Source organism: Megalops cyprinoides, chromosome 3 (genome assembly GCF_013368585.1).
Source record: "Megalops cyprinoides isolate fMegCyp1 chromosome 3, fMegCyp1.pri, whole genome shotgun sequence".
In the NCBI taxonomy this organism is placed as follows: domain Eukaryota; kingdom Metazoa; phylum Chordata; class Actinopteri; order Elopiformes; family Megalopidae; genus Megalops; species Megalops cyprinoides.
The window spans coordinates 26,646,134-26,667,082 of NC_050585.1; the positions used below are offsets into that span (position 1 = coordinate 26,646,134).

At 39.8% G+C, this 20,949-nt stretch overlaps 1 protein-coding gene across 1 annotated transcript in view; it reads left to right on the forward strand.

The window, feature by feature from the left end:
- The first annotated feature begins 261 nt into the window (after positions 1–261).
- npas2 (neuronal PAS domain protein 2) overlaps positions 262–20,949 on the forward strand; it is a 70,965-nt gene continuing 50,277 nt past the window's right edge. Inside the window, exon 1 of the mRNA XM_036524387.1 lies at positions 262–345. The gene's annotated coding sequence lies outside the window, so the exon portion shown is untranslated. The remainder of the gene's footprint in view (positions 346–20,949) is intronic.

Sequence of the window (20,949 nt, forward strand, 5' to 3'; positions counted from 1 at the left end):
ACTGGAGCGCTCTCACAGCGCACTACACGGGCCGTGCGAGTCTGCGTTCCTTCTCCATCTGTAGCGTATCCGGATACGACGCGCTCCGTGTGGTCACTCCCCCATCACTCCATAGGCCTACATGGAGCGACGACTGCTGATGTAAAACATGTGGTGTGTGGGTTGGGAAATGAACATCAGTGAATGAAAAAACCGACTGGAACTCTCACTCACTGTGCTCCGAAACTGTGCCAGTTATATAACAATCTTTCATGAGTAAGAAGGGGGCAAAAACCTTTTTTGTATTTCTCATATGAGATTGCTGCGTTGAATTGGAGCCCGCTTCTTGCTGCTGCTCAGACTCAGGTAAGCGTGTAGTACCTTATTCTTACTACTTTCTTTTATTCTGTTGCTAAACGTGACATTTTCTGTCATCAGCACTAGCACCGGTCATCTGGAAATGTTCGTCATTCATAGCGGATTGCAGTAGGATGTACTGGTGTAGAACAGATTAAAACTCTAGCGAACACGTCGTGATTAAGAATTTCACAGACAATGTTTTTATGTGCGGCGAGCGATGGCTTTAACGTTTGCTAACTTTTGTCACCGATTTCTAGGTATTCCACTCTGCCGTTAAAATCTTTATCAAGTTACAAGTTAAAACATGCCCGTTTGTGTCCAGCACCATAAAAAAGCCGCACCGGCCTAACCCAATAAGTGTCGGCAGTTTGAATACGAATAATTAGGGGGAAATGAATTGGCATAATTGAAGTTTTACGAAAGGTCCCAATAATTTTCTCGAGACATGTGCAAGGTTGTGACCGTTGTTTGTCGGACACATGGAGGCAGACGTAAGAACCGAAGAAGCTGCTAAAAAAAAAAAGTAAAGAGTATCTGCAGTGAATACTTTGGAATTTACATTGCTCAAAAATCATGCTTTTGAGTACAGCCACTATTTAAGTACCCGTAAGATGTGGACCTTGCCGTCAAACTCTGGGTTCAATCAGTATTTCTAAGGACAATACTCTTCTGCCACCACACGCCGGCTCCCAGAACTATTGACACATCTCCACCAAACAAGGAGGTTCTTTGATCAGGGCATTTTTTTATTCAATCCAGGGCGTGACGTCAATATAACTGGCTCATGATTCCCAAGTCAGCCCTGTTACATAACGAGGGGTCTTTTCATAATTATTGCTATATTCTGAACGGTCTTTATATTCTGAAGATATTATCCTCTGTGTAGCCATGTATAACCCCTGCCTTACCTTACCTGGGTAGGCTTTAATGGAAATGTCATGGGAAATACACTGTCCTCTGTAAATACACACTAATATTGCATTTATTAATATTACCATGGTATTGTGGAATTAATTATCCTCCAAAAAAGTGCTTAGATGAAAGAAGGTTTGGTATTAATTCAAATCTGCCATTTAGGTCAGTGGTCTTTGAAATGAGATTTTTTTTCCTCACTGTCTTTTAAAAACCTCCAAAGTCATAACTGGTTGAAAATTTCTTTTGCTCTCATCCTTGCAATAGGCCACAAGGGTTTTTTCAGTAGGGAGGCAGCAGCCGCCTTCTGTAAAAAATAATGGCTGTTTTGAGTTGTAAGTGGTATGCACTCCTCTACCTTGTACACTGGTCAGCAGTGTAAATGTTTTCAAAATATCAAAAATTTTAATTTATTTCTCTTAAACAAAAATGGTGTGTTACATTGAAAACTTTTATTTTCTTTTAACTGCAAATGAGAATCATTTTATTTATTGGGTATCATCCTGGTTGTTGCACAGCATGTATGCATTACCTATACATGACCAGTGATCCTGAGAATCCTTGCACATTACCTTTGCCAAATGCAGGGTTCACATAATCGCAAAGGTAATGTGCAATGACTCTCAGGTTCATTGGTCATGTAATGTGAATTTCTGTTGCTGTTGTTTTACAGAATACCACTCATCTTTATCAGTACTACAAAAATAATACATTTAAAACCTCATTATCTGCAGACTGGACCTTCACTGCTTCCAGAATGCTACAGCTGTATAAATGAGTTACAGAATCTGGAAGGGTTGCTCTCCGTTTCTCATCAGTGCCAAATGTTCAGCATGTTTGAACAACGTGTCAGCATCGTTATCATTGTATATTAGTGGTATAATTCTGTGTGAAAGATTCCACTTGCACATTTACAGTACACATGGTACAACTACAAAGGCTCCTGGTCCAGATAAAAAAAAACTACTGTACTAACATATTACACTGTACTAACATAATACACTGTACTTTAAACCTTGTGCACATATTTAATTGTTTAGGAGAAGCCACTTTTGTCTGGATCAAGAGAATACACAAAAAGAATCTTGGCATCCTGGGCTGATTTGGTAGTGATGTGTGCTGTCACAATTAGTACTTGTTACATGAAACTTGGCAAAGTAAAGTAGGCTGTAAAAACACTGACAGGCAAGTGTCATGCTTACTCTCTTTAAAGGCTTTGTTATCTGAACAGTGTTTTAAGTAAATTCTATAACAGCTTTTGTAAATTAGTGTAATACTGTTTTTCTAATGCTTCAGTAAATGGTTTAGAATCTGATTTTGTTGCCCATTAGCAGCAGCTGTTAATATTCATATTTTACACTGATTAATGTTAAGCCACAGCTTGAATAAGACTGGACACAGTAGCAGGAGTTTAAGATTAACTGTATGGTGATTCTTGTAGCATATTTGCAAAGATTCAAGGATTCACAGACTGAGGGTGTCCACTTTAAACTTAGTGTAAAATGCTGACCATTAACTCTATAGCTTGGCAGTTTCCCATTGATTATGTGAAATACAACTGCCAACATGTGTTCTTGATATGCATGACTTCCTGGAATGCTGATGTCAAAGCCAGGTCATATAGGTTTCAGCAGACATGCACAGTCCTACTCCATCTCTTTTCTGGCTTCCTGGTCACTGGCTTGCATAGTTGCATGAGATTGTCAACTCCAATCAGTATGTATCAGAAAAGTGTCAAATATGTCAAGAATGTGACCTGAACATGACAACTGAAACTATCCTCACACCATAGTTGAAAGTGGCAGCATAAATGCCTCTGGCAAGCAGTAAGATTGTCATTGTCCTTCTTATCCCACTGCTAATTGTTGTTAAGATATTGTGACAGAAAAAAAGGTCTAAAAAAGTGGTAATTTAAGCTAGAGTAAATTTAACACTACTCTACCCCATAACTGAAATTATGTCACATGCACAAATATATTGTGCTTTGTTGTGGTTCTTCAGGTTAATAAAGGGATGCTGTAAAAATTAGTCCTTAAAATGCTGGGAATGAATTTTGCTGGATGCACATTTATTTACATTTACATTTACATTTATTTATTTAGCAGACGCTTTTATCCAAAGCGACTTACAAAAGTGCATACAGTAGGTACAGCGACAGTACGGGGACAGGATGTGTACAGTTCCACAATGAGACAGTTCTCAGCTGAGAGCAAGGTCTGTTTGAGGACGCAGTACTATCAGATTTTTACAATTACAGCCTAAAGGGCAACTAGTACGATATACTTTCGAACGGCAAACTTCAACAACTTCAAAACGGCACAATGAGCGTCAGGGTTAAGGCGGTAACAAGAGACAAAATTTAAAAGCACAATTTAAAAAGCACAGCAATTTTTAAAAAAGCACAGCAATTTCCAGCACTGATGGGCGGGGGGGGGGGGGGGCAGCAATTGTGTGCTGGGTCAGTCCAGGTAGAGTCTGAAGAGGTGCGTCTTCAGGCCCCGTCTGAAGGACTGGGGTGAAGGAGCTGTCCGTAGCGAGACCGGGAGTTCGTTCCACCACTGGGGAGCGATGTAGGCGAAACGCCGATGTCTGGCAGAACGAGCACCTCCTGCCTTGACCATGCAGGGAGCAAGGCGTCCAGTTGCTGCTGAGCGTAGGGGTCGGGCTGGTGTGTAGGGCTGGATGAGTTCTTGGAGGTAGGCAGGGGCTGTCCTGTTGACTGCAGAGAAGGCGAGGGTCAGGGTCTTGAATCTGATCCTGGCAGCGACAGGAAGCCAGTGGAGGGATTTCAGCAGGGGAGTAACATGGGAGAATTTGGGGAGGTTGAAGATCAGTCGGGCAGCTGCATTCTGGATGAGCTGGAGAGGGTGGGTGGTGCATGCTGGGAGGCCTGCAAGGAGAGCGTTGCAGTAGTCCAGTCGAGGGAGAACTGTGGCCTGGATAAGGAGCTGCGTCGCGTATGTGGTTAGGAACGGGCGAATCCTCCTGATGTTGTGGAGGAGGAATCGGCAGGTCCGTGACGTGCGAGCAATGTACTCCTTGAAGTCCAGGTTGCTGTCGAGGGTGATGCCCAAGCTCTTTGCTGTCCGAGAGGATGGTATTGTGGTGCCATCGAAGGTGATGGAAAGGTCATGCATTTATTTTTCAAAAGTATCTGTATGTGAGGGATTATGCCAGAGTTTGCGATCTGGAAACAACATCAAATTATATGAACAGACTGCTTTGTTGAAATATTTGTTGTATGATATCATAATATATGTTGCAGAGTCAACAAAAAATCTCCGGACAGAACTTGCCTAGATCAGCTTTCTGTCTTTTTCCTTTTTCTCCAGCAAGTTTATTTTATTACTGCTGTCTACTCTGACTGTTGCCTAGATTTCTCTGCAGTGATTTTTTATTAATTTTTAAATATTGACATGAATCTACTGTTGAATTGTTTAGTTTTATTCTTTAATTAACAAGACAAAGGGATACATTTGAGTTGACCTGATGTTCTTCTGAAAACATAGGTTTGAAACTGGAGCTCTCATGCTCAGACTGCTCATTAATTATTGTAGGTCATGTGTAGGAAGTTTCTGCATATAGATTTCTGGTACAAATGTTATGTGTGAGTTGGTGGTAACACTCACACCTCAATTTCAGAATAAAGACGATGACATTGTGCTCTTAATCGAGAAATAGCAACACAATATTAAATATTAGTGCTGGTCTATCTCTTGTTGCCAACCTAGAGTGTTTTTGAAACTACAATAAATGCCTTTCTCATGTTGCTTTACACAACGCACATTGTGTTGTTTTAAAAATACATCTTTTATAGCACAAACATATTGGTAATTAGTATTGGCATTAATATGAAACATATATGTTGAATTCCTCTGTATGACGCAGGACCAATGTTTCACAAGAATTATTCTGTATCAGAGTTTAAGAACCAGCTTTACTACAGGGGTTGAAAAATGACCACTCAGTAATGCAATATTCTAGCAGCTGTTTATGGTAAGATATTTCCTTCAGATATTATCCAGTAAATTTATTTTCTAACCTAGAATTCTAACTGTAAGCTGATCATTCTTTTACTTTGCCTTGAAACCCAATTGCTGCACCTACGTTGTCCTTCTCCTCCTTTTCTTCTGTTGAACAAAAATAATGACAGCAGTACTCTTGACCCTTTACAATATTGTGAAATTGTTAACAAACTTCTCCTTGCATGGGAGACAGTGGAGCTGTGGGGTACTGTATTGGACAAAACTCAATTTTAATAGCTTAACTTAATTCAGTCACTGTATGAAATTCAATACCAATCTTAACTCAGATTTATCCTGTAATTCAAATATACCAAAATGTGTGTTTGTGTTGTATGTTCAGACTCCTAAGACTCCACAGAAAAAAAAAAGATTCTTGCCATGATGTACAATGTCAGAGGTACCAACAATGGCTTTCAAAGCCATAGTGGTTTGTGGTCAGAACTGTGAATGGATGTCACAGGGCACCCTGGAACTCTTGCAAAACCCAATGCCAAAAACATCAAATAATGTGTTGCAAGTCTGTGGTAACTGCTCTTGTCTCCTAAATCATTATTTACAATGTGAGATTTGTCATACTGGACATAGCTTAGTAGGCAAAGTTGCAGTGGGGAAGACTCACTGGACCTATACATGTGGAGGTAAAAAGAGCTGCAGGGTGAGCCTTAGGAACCCAAGCAATTGCAGAGGAAGTTGCGGTTTCCAGTAGAGTTGTAAAGTGGTCACAGTAATGGGCAGAGTAATAAATACAGCTGAAAGCAGCAATGACCAGCTAAAAATGGCTGCTTCCAGTGATTACTGGTATCATAGGTTTTCATGAAAACATTTTGATTCTTGAAAGTATTGTTTTAGACATGTTTGGTTAATTTTAAAATAGATTTTTGTGAACACTGAAGGGACAATTCACTCTTATATCTGTGCCCTCTGATCAGTGTCCAACTTCCGTATGGTGACACGTTAGAGACCAGTGGCGAACCGTGCCTATCACAACTGGGCCTTCTGTACCCCCCACCCCCACCCCCACAAAAAAAATCACTAACGAAAAATACAGGGCGTCCCTGGCCATTTTCCGGTTTAGGGAAAATATAATTTTACTGCTCCATCTTCGAAAATTGTGTTGTCCTAGTTACGCGAGCGTGCGTGCACGCACACGCACACACACACATTATCGGACGTCACGGAGGCAGTCACTTTATGTGTGATCTGATCTGATCTGATTAAGATTGTCTTATTTCCAAGTTCACCACTAGTAATCATTCAACAAGTGTGTGGAAACAAAATGCAACACTGCAGCGGAACCAGCAATAACAATTCAGTTTCACTCACCAATGACGTTCACTTGAAGACGAAATCCATCCTCCTGTCCTTTTGGATGAATTTTAAAATAACCCGGTCATAAAGCTGATCGCTACCTTAACCCTTTCGCACGTACGATAACACCGGTGTGATTAGAACACGAGATTGCAAAAATTCTAGCTAATTTTTTTGCTTTGAGGAAACAGCGATTTAACATTAAAAATATAGCAAATGCAGCGGTGAAAACTATGAGAAGCTTAATAACGCTAATGAAAACATAAACCATGCAATGTAACACACGTACTACATAGCATAAAATAAGTTACGTGCAAAAGGGTTAAGATGATGAAAATGGCCTGCTTTTGCAGGTTGATTGAGCTCAAGATGTTCGGGCGTTGGGCAGCCTTTTTTTAACAATGTCCATCTTGTCATTGAACAGTCATCTTGAAAAAGGGCACTGATAAATCCGTGACAGTATCATCTCCAATTATTGCCATTTTCAACATCGGCCATCAATTGCTAGTTAGCAGGTCTCGTGTCTGATGGAGTCTTCTAGTATACCCTGGAGCTGTGGGAAAATCTGAAAGAATACGCCCATTGGCTACAAATCCAAATATGACTGGTTGGTCAAATTGTCAATCCAAATGTACGCCCTCATTCCGTTTAATGGTCAGGGCATTCTATCAAGGATATAGAATACCCTGGATAGAGGATATTCCCCCCAGAGACTCCGTGGAAAAATATCTCATTTTTCCAACACAAAACCACTCAAATGCCCAATGCATGGACAGAAAACAACAGAAACAAGTCGGTGTAACACTGTAATATTACAGATAAGCAACACAGAGACAATTTTTATTTATAGAATTAATCAGATACGTTTTTTATTTTTTCATTTGAGTATTCAGAGAAGGCCCTGGAATCCCTTTAAGGCCCTGACGGTTCACCACTGTATAGACCCATAAAATGTGCAATCACATTCAAATTTTGTTTTCTTCACAATTTAGCATACTTCAAAGTTTATACCAAATTTCACATCAACCATACTTACAGTTCATGAGAAGATTGTTTGGTGTTTCCTTGTCTTCTGAAATGTACTTTATGTTCCTTTCAAAATATGTCCATTTCATTCAAACCGGTAATGTGACCCACCATAACCATGAAATATATAAGCTAGTCCATAATTATTTCTAATATCTGTTCATTATGCAGCAATAAGTTTCCCTGTGCTTGAAAATCAGAGAGACTCCACTCAGAAATGTTGAAAATGTTTTCAGACCTATGGAATTAAATTTCTTTTAATGTAGGCTGCCATTCCTTCACTTTATCATTTTTTGTGTGTTAATGTTTCTTAATTGGCTGGATTGCTGATCATGGCGATTCTTATATGAAATGCAATGCAAAGAAATAAAAGATGATGGAATTCAAATGACAAACACATGTACAATTAAGATGTCAATGACTGTAGGCATATTGCATAGGTCAGAGATGAACAACTGCAGGAGCAATCTTTTTTTTTTGTTAAGAGAAATTGCAACTCTTCATTTTAGTCATTCTGACTTAAAATGACATGGTGATGCTTCAAAGCATGCATTCATCCACTTACTTGCGTCATTACATGCATGGGACACGTAGTCATGACAGCTACAATTCAGAATAAATCCATGATGTCAATGCTTTGCAATTTAAATGACACAGGCAAACACTGATTGGCAAGAGAAACGTCAAAGTTTGGGGAACATTAGTTTAATTTGATATTCACAGAAAGGGAAATGGAAAAGCAATTTCAAATGCTGGGGCTGTATTAGTCACTCTGGGTATGTGTAAGTCCCTGATTAAATGGTCAGCTTGATGCAGTTTATGAATGACAAACTCACCATCTGTCGAGTCTCATGGATCCAGAACTCTGTTAACGTTGTGTTTTTACTGCCAAATGTAATGTTCTGTAAAAGGCTTACAGATTATGATGCCTTTACTGAAAAAGAATGTTACTGGTATTTCACTATAATGGTCAACAGTAAAATAAGTGGAAAATGAAATTATGAATTTACTGGGTAATTTGTTCAACAGCTTTCTGTGAGATGTCTTTACATCCAGTGTGCTCTGACCAAACAGCATATTAACCTACAGTGAAAACACCTATTAAATTGTTCCTGTTTCTACTTGGTGTTTACATATGGGGTGCCGTTTGTAAAAACGTATACATTGATTTATCCTGCACAGTTTTTGCACATTTAACATTGTCAAATGTAAAAAAAAATGCAGTACAATTTTAAACTGTCACTTTTCCATACATTTGATATGTATTTAATATAAGTAATAATGTAAATGTTACATGTAACATTTACATTTATATTTAACATTTACATTTAACACTTATATTAAATACATATCAAATTATATTATATGCTGAAAAGTTAGCAAGGTCACCAGACCAGACAGGCTACGAAAGGAGATGAGAAGGAAGTGATGATGTTGTCACAGAGGCAAATACAACGTTAGCTAACTAGCTAATGAAATGCAATGTAGTAACCTTACCAAGGTGATAGCTAGCAGCTTCTTTGCAAGTTAACATACTACGAGTTCACCGACTGTGTTTCTGGTCCGTGACGGACGTATGTCATCGCATAACCATCATGTGCTGTATTGTCTACAACTACATAGGAGCAGATTTTCATACACATTTCCAAAAATGTGTCCCTTTATCTCGTTAGCTGGAGCTCATTTAGCTCTTGCTTTTCAGCAATACTTAGGCTACGAACATCTGCTGGAATGTAATGCTTGTTTGCTAGTGATGTTTGTTGACCATAACGTAGCTGTAACTGTAAATGTCTAATTTAAAAATCAGAACTTACCGATGGCATTGTAGGTCCACTCGACGTTGGCGTGGTCTGACTTTGCAGAGCTGCTTTAACACCAGCATTTTTCAATTATTTCCGCCAAATCACCACCACCTGTTGCTACACTTGCCATGTTTCTACATTGCCACAGTGCTTGATGTGAATGCCCGAGCTTTTCCATGGGAAAGAGCATGCGTCACACAATGGAGGTGTGGTTAATTACCATATTCATTAGGTTCATTCCACATTTGCATATTAGATTTAACATTTAACATTTACATTTATATGTTTCTTTTACATGAAGTTGACTGTATATTCAGCTATAGGCCTATATTTATATTTGATTAAATATTTAAGTTTAACATTAATAATTTGTATTTATATTTAACATTTGCATTTATATTTAACGTTTAACACTTATATTTACACAAATTATTATGTCATATTTTTCATTAATGAAAAATATTACCCTTGAAAAAGACTTTGACTGATTTGCATCATTTTGTCTGTAAATGTATGAAAAAGTGACAGTTTAAAATTATACTGCATTTTTTTTAACATTTGACAATGTTAAATGTGCAAAAACTGTGCAGGATAAATCAGTGTATACATTTTTACAAACAGCGCCCCATAGTTTACATTGAAGGTCATTCATTGTCTCAGTTACTCAGGGATACTTGTCAATATAGCATGTCAGTATATACACCAATGAGCCAAAACATTATGACCACCTGCCTAATATGCTGTTGGTCTTTCGTGTGCCGCCAAAACAGCGCTGACCCGCCGAGGCATGGACTCTACAAGACCCTTAAAGGTGTCCTGTGGTATCTGGCACCAAAACATTAGCAGCAGATCCTTCAAGTCCTGTAAGTTGCAAGGTGGAGCCACCGTGGATCGGACTTGTCGGTCCAGCACATCCCGCATTTGCTCAATCGGATTGAGATCTGGAGAATTTGGAGGCCAGGGCAACACCTTGAACACTCCATCATGTTCCTCAAACCATTCCCGAGCAATGTATGCAGTGTGGCAGGGCACATTATCCTGCTGAAAGAGGCCACTGCCATCAGGGAATACCATTGCCATGAAGGGGTATACCTGGTGTGCAACGATGTTTAGGTAGATGCCACGTATCAAATTGACGTCCACAATGGCTGGACCCAGGGTTTCCCAGGAAAACATTGCCCAAAGCGTCACACTCCCTCTACCGGCTTGTCACCTTCCCACAGTGCATCCTGGTGCCATCAGTTCCCCAGGTAAACGGCGCACACGTACTACAATGGGACTCATCGGACCAGGCGACCTTCTTCCATTGCTCCAAGGTCCAGTTCCAACACTCGCGTGCCCATTGTGGGCGCTTTCAAAGGTAGACAGGGATCATCATGGCACTCTGACCATTCTGCAGCTATGCAGCCCCATACACAGCAGGTGCAATGCACTGTGTTGTGACACATTCCTCCCGTAACCATCATTAAAATTTTCTGTAACTTGTGCCACAGTAGACCTTCTGTCGGTTCGGACCAGACGGAATAGCTTTTGTTGCCCTCACGCATCGATGAGCCTTGGGCGCCCAACACCCTGTCGCTGATTTGTGGTTTGTCCCTCCTCAGACCACTGTCGGTAGGCACTCACCACTGTTGACAGGGAGGACCCCACAAGCCTTGCCGTTTCAGAGATGCTCTGACCCAGTCGTCTGGCCATAACAATTTGGCCCTTGTCAAAGTCGCTCAGGTCTTTACTCTTGCCAATTTCTCCTGCATCCAACACGTTGACAACAAGAACTGATTGTTCGCTTACCATCTAATCTACCCAGACCTTGACATGTTCCCTTGTTTGGAGATGATCAACGTCTTTCGGTCCGCCTGTGAGTGGTCATAATGTTTTGGCTCATCAGTCATTGCAGGTTTGTGAGGATTTAATGGTTTTGCAGGGAATTCTTTGCATTTACTTTGATGTTTCAGCCTACTAGAATAATATTTTCTGTTTCTCACTCTTTACTTATAAGTTGCATGTTTTGAGAACTTCTTCAAATACAGGAAATTTCACGACTAATGAAAATGTTTAGGTTAATTTGGCCTGCATCTGGGCAATATGGGTTTGTATAGCGTAAAGAGAATGTTGAAAACAAGAATGACTAACTGGAACATTTAATTCAATTTATATTCTGTGTTTAAATGAGATGATATGTTTTTTCCTCCATTTTCATTCAATGAATACAGTGTCCTTGAGTCTCCAGGAGATGAAGGTACTAGTACTGACTAACTGTACGTCACAGTGAGGGGAGAGGGTTTTCTCCCTCACTGCCCCCAGATATGTGCGTCATGGCTTGTCAGCACTCATTGAGTTGGGCAATTTAAAATGATTTCTGGCGTATATTTCTTATGAAAGCTTGGTCCAGCCAAGCCAGGATGACTTCTACATAGGAGTAGAATACCACTTGGATTGGATTTGGATTGGATTTTTTGTTCATAAATGAAAATGTATTGTTAAAAGTAAATTAAAAATAAATAACTAAAAATACCCCTAGATATCTAAATAACAACAAATATTGAGTCATGTTTTTTTTTTATTCCATGTGCTATTCAAGGTCTGAAAATACATATACAGTAAGAAAAATTATGTTGTGAAATTATTTTGAGTCCAGATCTGTAGCCCTTCAGCATGTAAAGGTACATGGAGAGCATTTCACAGACTGCAGGAGCATGGGTGCAGATCATAGGTACAGACTGGAACAGAACATACTAATTGAATGTAACTGGTAACTTTTAAGGTCTTCAAGGAATATATAGTACATTTTATATATGATATTAAATTGTATACATTTTACATATACAACTAAAGATGTTTTTGTTGAACATTTTTATATAGTGCTCCTCTTAGTGCTGTTGATTCAATTTAAACTGTTAAAAAGTGGCTTCTGAGGCGATCAAATGCAATGACGGCAGTCCTGCACTTCCAGTGCCTTTTCATGGGAACATTTAGAGGAGAAACATTGATCTTTTGTGAAACAACAACTGCTAATTGTTGAGATTGAAATCTTGGTTTGATCAGACTGGTATACAATCCCCCCTCTTTGTATTATCTCATTCATAGGACACATTTAAAAAACAGGATCCAGATACTGCACAGTGTTAAAAAAGGGAGAGCCAGTGCCTAAATCAAAAACACAGCAGTGAGAACAGGTCGCATTCATTATAATCCATGTGAACCATGTACACACAAGGGATAGGTCTGTATGTGTTTCCCACTGCAATGCTCGCCTTAATTTTGGTGGTAGCCACAGTAAATGTCACTGTGTAATTGTAACCTTTCCGTTGGGTGCTGGCTGTCTTGTGAAAGCCTCCCAGTTGTTCGTGTAGATTGTTGTTCACATAGAGTTGGAAGGCAGCTGTTCTCATTGGGTCACTTCTGCCCCTGGGAGTCAGAATGGGGTTAAGTAGTGATGCAATAGGTAAAATCATTCAGTGAGCCAGTTGCCAAGGGCAAGATTTCATCCCTAGCGGTTCTGCTCCCTGGCAGTAGCTGCCTGACACTACTCTTTTCCTTTACCACTCTCAATGTTTTGCTTTTTTGTATAGCTTTAAGGTGTTAGATACATGACATTATCACCAGCTTTAAATGGAACTAAAACAACCATTGTATTTCTGCCTCAAACGAACAGATTTTAGCAACACCACCCCTTCACTGCATGCGCTTCCAGTCTAGAATCAGGTGTGGCGCAAAGTGCCTTGAATTGTGGGAGCCTTTACACAGAGCAGAGAGAACAGAATGAGCTGTGTTGTGCACTACTAGCACAGATGCAGTTGGCTTTGCCATAAATCCAGGTGCTACGTGCGAGAAACCTAATACAAATGAGAGTTTGTGACACAGGTTATGGTTTCAGTTGACTGGCCCTCACCTCGAGTGGGAGTGGACATGGGGTTCACGGCCTCTTTCAGGTGGAGAGAATTGTATTCCCCTTTGACTAAAAAGCTGCCATACCTGAACATTTAGTAACTGATGACACTGCAGCCTGGTCTCTGATATTACAGAGTGTAGAGGGAAAGTAGGTTACTAGGCCGTGTCCTGCAAGCTTAAACGGAATGCCAGTCAGAAGATTGCTCGAGCGGCTTAGTGTGACTCGCCATGCTGAAATGGAGAGGAGCCTCGCAGTGCTGCTGGGCTCGCTGCGGCACACTGTTCCTTTAAGAAAGCCGGCGTTTCCTTACAGAGCTCCAGTGAATGTTCAAACCCTGTTGGTTCATTTCTAGCACAGCAGCCATATACGATGACAGCAGGTTTGTGAGGATCTGATAGTGCGCAGTGAATTCATCGCATTCAGACGTCAGAACCTATATGCTCTGACCATGTCAAAAGAGGTACCTCAGAAAAAGCATTTGAGGTAGACACTTAAAAATTGACCTGGTTATGGCTGACAAAATAACTTGTCAAGGAAGAAGTCATTCGAGGAGAAAATGGTCTTTTCCATCTCTTCTAACCTAGTGTTTAAAGCACTTTTGTGAAAGTGATTGCTCCTTGGTAAAACTGAAACACAATTTTTTTCTCCCCTCTCTATCATCAAACGTTTCTATTACTTTGTTAATAATGACCCCTGCCACTGTTTCTCAAAAGCAATATATTCTTCTTTATGGCAAACAAATGAATCTCCCATTTAAACTCCAGGAAGCTGGAATGAGACTGACTGAATGCAAGTGCAGTGCGGTTCTGTGCCTCAGGTAAAGCTTTTTCTGGTAGAATTGCCTCTCTCAGCTCACCACACCACCTACTGCCACACGCTGGCTGACCTTTCCATGGAGCGCCAGAAGGTCTCATCTTACTGATCTATAGCCAAGAGCCAGATTTCCAAAACCCATTTCATGGTGACTTACATCAGTAAGAGAAGAGTAGGATCTGTTAAAAAAAAAGAAAGAAAAAGAAGCTGCTTGATTTATAGAGAGTTTCAGTTTAGTTCAGGAACTCAAAGAGCAATGAGTGGTCAGTAGTTACTCGGTCTTTCTGTAACTTAATGCTCTGCTACAGGCATGTGTGTCTACGAAGGATACTTTCTACAAGGTTTTGAAGTATGTAAGTGTAGAGCTCTGAGTTACATTATTGCTTTATTCACAGCCGTTACATAGTTTCTTTGCTGCTTACATTTTTAACACATTCAATATGTAATTCTTCATTCTATCACCTCTTTCAGTACATATGATCACATTTAAAGTATTTAAGTTAAACTGAACTGAAATGGAAAAAATAGATAGGCTGTGTTCAAAGTCAGAGATTCAAGTACCCCAGAGCCATAGAAGTTGCACAGCTACAGTATGTGCATTATTTGTGCAAAGAACCAGAAAAAAATTGTCTCAGGCTTTTCACTTCAAGGATAAATTAACAGCATTTTTTTATCCATCTAACTGTGAAAACGAAATTTAAAAAATGTTTTTGCTTTGTTTTAGCCCACGGTACAACAGTGTGAAAGAAAATGTTGCTGTGGATGTCAATCTGAACCAAAGAAAGCTCAATCACAGGACAGTAAACCAGAACATACTTATTTCTGGAAGCGTGAGAAGGATCTGTGCAATTTGTAAAATTGTTCTGTAACAGACATCAACTATGAGAGTATATGTAAGAAGCGATTTTTTGACCTCAAGGTCTTCAAAAGCTGTCCTCGTAACCATTGGAAACAGAGACAGAAATAGACGTGGCAGGGCTGACAAGAGTGCAGCTCTCTCGTGAAATAAGCCTCTATTTCAGGTGCTGATTTTATGCGACATCTGGTGGTCCGCATATTTTTTCAGGACATAAAGGTCATGTCATATGAGATTCAGCTGCCCTCCTCCTCGTACAATCAGATCCATACACTACTTACGGCAATCATCAGGAGTAGGACACGTCTCTGAGCCTAAGAAATATGGATCCAGTTTCATATCCTAGAGCAAGGGAACTGACTTCAGTCCATTGAAATTGGATTGCCCATCTGTGTTGAGTGAATGCAGAATACCAATATATAAAAAATCTTAGTAAGTGGCTGTAGATTACAAAGAAATGAATAATTAAAAACAAACTTTGAAGGAGATTTTGTAATCTCCTAATGTTGCCAAAAATTGAAAACCAGTTGCTTTCTGAAACTTGGTATATAATCTCATACACGTTTGAGTCCTCTGTCAAGATAAGGCAGAGACCAGGACAAATGGGAGCTCCATGCAGCGAAAGTGTCGCAGACACTGGAAACTGCAGTCCTGACTTAGATCCAGCTAGAGTAGTAGCATTCCTGCCATTGCCTGGCAACGGTTTCATTTGCCTCGTAGGAAATATGCTACACATGACTGCTGTGAGTATGTCTGGTATTCATGTCACCCTCTTTAACCTTCTAACCGTGACAGATGAAATGTTCATCCACAGTTATATAACTGGCAGTACAGACGTCATTCTCCACTCTGCTGATGTGGTCGCCCCGTTCCTCAGCACATAGTCTTTGTCCTCACTCGCTCCAGGCAGAGATCTGTCGGGGCATAATTAAGACACTTTAAATTAAATGCTTTTTTTCCCTTTTATGGCATTTTTTTTCATTAGTGTTTGTAGCTCTACAGTGGAATCCACAGTCAGGGATGTTTTGTTGGAAAACACATGTCCATAGAGACCCATGTTTGAGTCTGTTCTTGGTTAACAGAATCAAGAGGAAAGTGCGGTCTGCTGTCCCACACCCAAAGACTGCAACTGTAGAAGTGACTCCCAGGCAGTAGGTTCTTTAATCAGTAAACACACCCAGCACTGTATACATACTGCAATGTACACACTTGGCAAGATGACAGGGCAGGTCAGAGGTGCACTTTGAGCTGTACTATTCTTGATCCCTAAGCCTCTGCCAGACATTAGTGTCTTCCAGTTACTTGTACTATTCTTAGCCTCTTTCTTCTGGTCTTTCTCTATTCTTGCTGCAAACTACTAATCCTGTCAGTTCAGGACGTTATAAAGGTCTGCGAAGGCAAAGGTCCACTCCTGAGAGTGGGGTGCGGGACACAAATCTGCTCCCAGGAAGTCTGTTTCACAATCAGACCACACCCATCCCTCACATGAATGACCTAGATGTTGCTCAGATATTCTGCTTAGCGTATCGGTTGTGTGTCTGTGAGTTCACTCACATGTGTTTGGATGATGACATATATGGGCATAGTGCAGCTACAGCTTCTTGGGCTAGAGGTCACAAGATTGTTCCAGGAGAGTCAGTATACCCACAGGTTTTACAGATTTCTTCACATCAGCTTCTCCAGCAGCTATGGAATTTGCAGGGTCCGTATGAGGTTTGTAAATGTGGTTAAGAGTGGTCAATGCAGATAAGACTTTGAAATCATCCTTAACTAAAAGACACCACTCTCGCTGTCTGCTCAAGAGACGCTCCTTTGTAGTTGTGCTGTAAAAATAAATGGCACTGTCAAATGCATTATGCACATGCTGTTTATTCTCGTTGATTCAAAAGTGGTGAAGCAAGAGGTTGTAAGCCTAAAAAACAGGGTGCGTAGGTGTAACAGTTTCTGCTTTGTTAATGATTGTCTTTAGAAAGAAAGAACACACCCAATTTGTATCGGCTTCATCCCTTACAAAACACATCCTGTAAGACACACTGACATTCTGTAGGGTTTGGCCTGTATACTCCTGGATACCAGTATGAAATAGGGCAAACTAAAAATCTAGAAAACCACAATTCTATTAGTCAGTCAGTTGAATCTGGCTTTAAATGGTTTGTTAGGCATGTACCTTCATTAAGTGATGAGCATCATGTAAAGATAAGCAAATATTTTCCCATGGTGGGGAGGGGGGGGTTCCATTTACCTATGTCACAGTATACTGTGGAATGTTTGAGTGTCTATGAGTAATGTAATCACACTCAGCTTGTGTAGTCAAGAACACTGTCCAGCACAGGCATGAGGGACATTAAGATGTGTTAAAAATTGCCATATTATATAATTATATAATATGGAAGGAGCATGTTGGTTTGTGCAAGGAATTGGCAGAAGGATCGTATTTTCCTTGGAATCCATCTGCACTGCTCTTCTGATCTGCTGGTCCTGGCAAAGGGATTGTGGGATTAATCCCCCCCCCCCCCCCCCCCCCCCAGTATCCTCCTCGTCTGAATTGCACCTGAGGAAGTGGCATGGGCTCTCAGCATCGCAGCAGGGTGCTCTGATAGGACCTTGACCTTTTGGCAGCCCACAATTCAATTAAAGATCCACCTGTGGAGCTGGCCCTCGCAGCAGCTGAGCTCTGCCGCTGTTACACCAGTGCCCTAGAATTGTGACCTACATATTCTTTCATACACCGCTCTGGATAATTGTGAGAATCTGGGCTGTGAAGATCCTATCTTTGACTCCCAAGTATTAAAGATGATGCTACTTTACACTTTTATGGTTTACATAACAGACACACACACACACACGTATGTTTTTTTCTGTAACTTAATAAGGAGAGTTGGAATAAAGACTTATGGAAAAATTGTCAAACCTGCTGCTTGTTCCATATATAACTCAGTGTGGGCTCAGTATACACTCCATCATATCAATGTCATCCTTTTCACTCATGTTAAACTCCATAAATTTTTCTGATAAATTTTGCTTTAAAATACATGTTTCCACATTAGTGAGGCAGAATTACTGAAGACCGTAGCATTTATAAGTGACCTTTGATACCAACAATCTTTTGTGAAAGGAAATGCCTTGCATTGAAATGCATTGGCCTTGGTTACTCTACCAGATAGAGCAGTATTCATTAAGCATTTCATTTACTTTAGCCTGTGTTGTTTGTCCCCCATTTATTGCTTCTTGCAGTTTTCTTTGAATGGAGGAGGTTTTTCACACACCTAAAGCCATTTTATAACACATACCATTGGTTAGGCTAAATGCTAACTGTACAAACAGCAACTGTGCTGGAGACTTTTATAACTTTCATCATGCAAATAGACTTTTGGGTGAGGGTGAAGAAGGAATAAAAAAAACAAATGACATATTCAGTTATATAGGAATCAGAAAAGTTCAACCAGGAACACACAATGTTGTAAGACAGCACAGTTGTGGTATACATTTAAATTAGATGATATCTGATTAAAAAACTTATATGGCAACAACGTCTGCTCAAGGTCCTCCCCCCAACGATCCTTTTTTTTAATATTAATTTAAATCAGGGGCGACCTGGAATCCATTAAATATGGTAATCCTCAACATCATAACTGAACTCAAAAATAGAGTTGCTCTTAGTTGCCATGACTTCCTGGGCAACATGACCTCTGAAATCAGAAAAGGCCCTTAAACCCACTTTAACTAATGAATATTTCAACGTCTGATGGATTCCTTGATTTCTGATGTCATAGTTCTGAAGGCTAAAAATTTGAGCCCGGAAGCATTTTTAAAAGCTTTTTGGCGTATGTTCTAATGCATTGGCAAGAACTGTATATCACTTTGAAATAGACTTGGTTCTAGCAAATGACCAATTTAGAATTTTCACCAAGCTACATTTTGCTGGAGTTTCTCTTTAAGTACAAAGAAATATCACCACTATCTGTATCCCACAGTGAAATGAGAACCAACTCATACAGTGACTAATGAATTGAAATGAATCATTTGAGAATGAAGGTCTCTTCCTTCTCATCTGTATTTGGCAAACTGAAGCAAAACTAATAGGGGTTTTTTTGCATGAAGGGACAGTCAGGTCAAACAGGAAAAGACAGCACTTCTAGAACAGCAGTTTTCTCGATTTTAATGTGTAGGGCTGTGGTCCAATGACATGAGATCCCATGACAGGAGACAAAGTAAGGTGAAAATTTCATGTGACAGACCCAAACAAAAAATGTGGTCCGTATGCCCCTGGTTGTAGGTGTATCTTATGAACAGCCCCACTTACCGCAAATCTGAAGCAAAAATAGAGCTGCACATGCTCTTCTATGCCTCTATGCCTGGAAATATGACTTCCATGCCACCGCCCAAGCATACCAGGCCACACGTGCAAATCCTCAGTTTAATAATTGGTGTTCTGTCACAGTTTAGTCAATTCTTTAAAATGGCCTCAGACTTTGGCTCTAAAAGGTGCATGATGTTGCCAAGAGTAGTTAATGTTCAATCAAGAGCATATTCTAATACTGTTGAAGCACTTTTTTGTCTTCTGTTGCAAGTTTTACACAGCTGATCTGCTGTACAAGATTCAATCCACCTCAGTGGAAATGGACATGCTCCTTTTCAGCGATGCTAAATACGGTCACTGAGGTACCTTTTGGGGCTGCATTCAGGGGGCTTTACATTAAAAAGCCCACAATCTTTGCATCCTGTATGATATTTAAATTGATTACCAGTTCCAGGTTTCCTTTCAGGCAAGTATAAAGCTGAATTAGCTACACCCTGAATTTGATATTGCCTGAGTATGTCTAACTCCTATTGTTGTTTTCTCTAGTTTCTGAAGAGTAAGGTCAATCTCTAGTTTATTGTTGCTGGCAGTTGTTCGCAAAATGCCCGTTTAAGAGAAGGAAGCATCATACCTATGTGAATGGTCATGTAAAATGTATGCATGTAAAAAGACGATTTGATTCTCGAAAATGGTTGATTCTTAAAAGTAGAATTACAAATGACATGGTTAAATATACATTTATATGTTAAACAACATTTTTCTCTTGATTGATTGAGAAACGTCCTTAGCTTTGATCTTTAAACATGGAACAAAACATATTTCAAAAGTGTTCAGTATTTTTATACTGAAAAATACATATATAACAATACTCATTCTAATTATTTGAATGTCGCTGTGTGAATTGCTACTGCTGTTCGACAGTGCTGTGGCCCAGTCAATGCCCTATATAAAAATATAAAGTCATATCTAGTAGTGCTTTTATGGTTCATGTAGTGCCTCTAACTGTTTTTTGTAGTCATTGCTATGATATGAAGACGCCTTAGTTCTCCACTGAATCTTGAACAGCATAGGCAGTGTAATGGCCAATTTCTCAGCCGCATTTCTTTCATTGGTCTCAAGAATATCGTAGGAGGGCAGTGTTTTCCATCTGTAGAAAGAGTCTTTCTTACTCCTGCTCTGTTGACTGACCTCCAGGCACTTTAATCTGCAGACACAGATAACTGCACAAATTTTCTCAAAATTTTACACATGCTAGGTGCTGCAGTTGTTAGTGCCAGATTAGAGATACCATGTTTCAAATTCGAGTGACTTTTTAAATTTATCATGCAACATTTCCCTCCTTTTGGTACCGTATAGCTGTTGTAAGAGAGCCCAATTTAATTCTTATAAGCAGACTACTGGATTCTTGCAAGCTGAGTTTTCAAACAGCGTTACTGCAGGAATGACTGTCTTCCAAGGTTTCTGCTCAGTACATGCACTTGATGAAAAAATGTGGGATGTAACATAAATTGAAATTCAGTTTATTAATTGAAAAATCTTCATAGATAATGAGGCAATTTTCAATTCATTCCCTGAATTGCATGAAATGAAATTGTCCCCAGTGGTGACATATATATACATATATATATATATATATATATACACACATATGTGTTCCAGTGCAATAAATGATAAAA